Source organism: Phalaenopsis equestris, unplaced genomic scaffold (assembly GCF_001263595.1).
Source record: "Phalaenopsis equestris unplaced genomic scaffold, ASM126359v1 Scaffold000090, whole genome shotgun sequence".
NCBI lineage: Eukaryota > Viridiplantae > Streptophyta > Magnoliopsida > Asparagales > Orchidaceae > Phalaenopsis > Phalaenopsis equestris.
The window spans coordinates 47,122-51,080 of record NW_018164532.1 but is presented as its reverse complement, the minus strand read 5'-3'; positions in this window follow the sequence as shown (position 1 = coordinate 51,080).

Below are 3,959 nucleotides of genomic sequence, written 5' to 3'. Positions count from 1 at the left end.
GACCCTCGATCTCTGGTGAGGAACTCTTGAAGCCAGAGCGACACAGGACTATCAATCAGAGGGTGAATCACTTTAAGCCAATATGTTACTTGTTTCTCAATGAGAAGAGCCCGAGGGATGATTATACAACTCTTTATTGCATTGTTAATTTATAATCTCTAATGAGAGCCTCAGGGGCGTTCATGGAATGGTTGGTGGTATTGCGAAACTACATTTTTATTTGAATTAGATCTACCAGAAGGCACCAAATTTTATTGGATGGGCTTTTCTATAGAGGTTGGTTCAAATGCCTATTTGTCTCATTTTTGACCAAACGACTCTGATTCAGAATATTCGGTCATCTTTTGTAACTCGGTTGACTTTGGCCTTAGCTCGAACTGTGGTATCCGGTCAGCTTTTGTCTTTGATCCGATCGTATAAGTGAGTCATCTGTTCTTCCGTCGATGAGTCATCTTTAGCCATACTCTGTTCCACTGGACCGTTAGATCTCCTAAGGATCAACACTGATACATTTTTAATGTACAATGATATATAAGTGTGTGTTTCGTGTTTTTTTGAGATATGACAATTTTCTTGGGGAATTTGAAGGGACGTTGCAATGTATGCTTTCAGTTGCTCATGCTGGTTGATAACAAAGATGCAGTTATTACGTTTGGTCTCCTCCTTCTTCTTGCTTCCATTTTTTATGTAAGAAGAGTAAACTATATAGAGCATCGTGGTCTCATCAATGTGTCTCTTTGGGAGCTCAAAAAGGAGGCCCATTCTGGGAAGTAATATTGCTGTTCTCCATTGATTTTTCAAGTGAAGAAACTGACACAGTCTTCATAATGTTCGAATATAGTCTCCTTAGTTTCTGACAAGTCCTCCAATAATGCAATTCCTTCTTTCACCATTTTTTTAAGTGGTCGCGAAAGAAGACATTGTAGACTATGAAGACTGTGTGTTTGATTCTTGCTTTAAATTTTAGGAAAATGTGTCACATCAGAGCCCATATATTCTTCAGACTGCAGTTGACTACACATTTAGGATGGAATTGCGAAACCCTGACATTTGTAACAACACAAACATTCGTTAATGGAGGTTTTGTCCACTTTGGCATAATGGCCTCAAGGTTGGTCCAGTTGGTATGACTTCCCAGTGAAAGATGATCGAGACCCTGTAAAGCAAGGTAAACGGTAAGTAACAGGGAAAGTAAAGCAGGTATTGTGGTAAACCATGGAGTTTTAAATTGGTGCTTAAACGTGCATAGGCATATAGTGGCAAAGAAAGGTAAATATAGCTAGCCAAAGATGTCTAAGATCAAATATCTAAGGTAGTTTTTAATGTAAGGTAAGGATTACACAAGCTAAAGTGCGGTGGTAAGTTATGTTGCAGGTATATTATTATCACCCAAAAGATCATCTATCTCGAGAGTGCTCCTATAGGAGTGTAAAAATATATGGTACGGAGTGCTTGCAGACTTGGTAATTTAGATTCTATTTATAAGAGAACAAATAACTTTAGAGTTTTTGTTGAAATTCTAACAATTATAGCAAAAGATGCCTCAACTAAGAGTTCAACTTCATTCTACTAAAGTTGTTTCACAATCTCTCCTATGTAAGTAATTGACATAATCATTGTTTTTCTTAGCTCAGAATCATCCACCGATCGTTAGACTTGCATAATGCTCTTATAACATTTGTAACAGACCATTTTTTTATACATTGAGATTTTGATTTCATTAAAAACTTCAAAGTTAAGTGTGCTCGTGCAGGAGCACTCTCAAGATAGGTGACCTCATGGCAAGCTATAACAATAGGATAAAACTATGTGGCCATTAGGCCAAATCTGACGAAATGTTGATAGATGACAGATTGCGTTGTTACAAACAAAATCTTGATAGATAAGAGATTGAGTTGTTACAAGAATAAATGATATAAATATAATTCATATCCATTTGAATAATTAAAATTTTCTTATCTCTAGCCTTATTCTCTTTATGTATCATACTTCTCTATAAATAAACTATTGTATTACTTTGGATTTCTTCTATTATTTCTTGTTTCTATTCATTTTATTAGATATCTTTGAGTTTTGACAATCTACTTATTAATTATCTTTATAGAAAATCTAGATGTTGCTATTTGACTTTTTTATTCAAAGTTTTGTGCAACAAAAGTCTAGCTTGGCAGCATGAGTTATTTTATGTTATGTAAACAACTTTAAATGATTTCTTTTTCTAATTTTTCTCCGTATCTTATTTAAATAGAAAGTTTAATAGTATTAATTCATTAAGTATTGGTTTATTCAAGTCCCATTGAATGGCCAAATGTAAAATTAATTGTATTAATGCTTTAAGTATTGGTTTAATCAATAGTTTTTATATGATAGAGTTGTCATGGATAAATAAATTGTGCTAAATATAAAAAAAACTACGTTATAAATCTTGAAATTTTGTTGGAGTAACTTTGATGCATACAAATTTGATTGCCATCATGTTTGATCCGACACCAACAAATTTTTATCGTCCAGCATGAATGTTGAAGTAATTTTTTTAGCAAGATACATTCAAACTTCAATTAAGAGTCATTCAGAGATCCGATTTCATCAAACTTATACTCAAATTGACCACTCGATGAGGCGGACACAATGTATCAAAATTAGTTTAATCCGAGTCAAATCGGGCGCTGATCAAGTCATCGAACCAAGTTTGGAAGTTTTTTGGACACATTTAGAATATCAAACGAATGTCGAATCTGACAAATTTATAGTTGAATCGAGCGTTTTGATAGAATGAATCTAACAAACCCAAGATTGCTTAATTTCAACATCGTTAAGTCACTCAAATGTCTGTCAAATGCTGACTGGTTGAAGGAAGCTCTCTAGATCATCTGATCAAAATGGTTTATATTCGTGCATTAATTGCTCCCATAATACTATAAATACAACCCCACCCCTCTTATGAAGAGGGGAAAAACTTATAGCTTGAGAGAGAACTTGAAGCTTTGAAAAGAAACTGAAGTTCAGCTCCATCCGTGTTATCGTCGATCGTCATTGGTCATCGTCGTCCACCGCTGACTGTCGTCAACACCCACCGATCATCGTCAACCACCGCTGAATGTGATTGACACATGTCGATCGCCGTCGACCACTGTCGACTGTCGTCTACACCCTCTGGTCGTTGTCTATCACTGTCGACCGTCTTCTACAACTAGTATAATATCATGTGTTTAAGTGGTTATTAATTTAATAATGACACGATGATAGATTATAATACTATAAATTTTGATAAAAAGGAAAGTAAATATAAATTTATTTTGAATACCTAATATTCTAAACCTTTTATTGCATGATAAAGTGGGTTTGTATCTAATAGGGAAAAGAGCATGGACTTGTGATAACGTGGTATAAAAAAGGGAAAGCAATTATAATCATATCACTTGCTTTACATTATGTTTGCGCACTTTTGTGCTCTAATGTGTTTGATTTACTCCTTAATGTGATTCATTGTTATGTTAATTTTATTTGTATGTTATTTTGGTTTTGAGTTAGGAAAAAAATTGAATATTAATGTTGTGGCGCATCAAATTCTTCCACTCCTCTTGATATGCCCAAACTGGAGTTAGCTCCCTAAGGGGCTGTCTGGCAACGAATTATTCTCGGGATTTAAGCGGGATGTAAGCTAAATCTCGCCAGACGATCATTTTAGACAAAAGAAAGTTGCGGATTTGTTAAATCCGGATTTCACTGATTTTGGCTGTAAAATTGAGATTTACTGAGTCCTGCGAATCGGTGGATTTACATTCGCTCGCTGAGGATTTATGGTAAGGGTAGGTGTTATTTTGACCCCCAATTAATGAACTAAAGTAAAAGGGCACTTTTGTAATGTGGTACCGCTCACCTACCACATCTCACCTACCGTTCACCTACCGCTCACCTAACTCCCACCGACCACTCTCTTGCTTCTATAAATAGAGAGG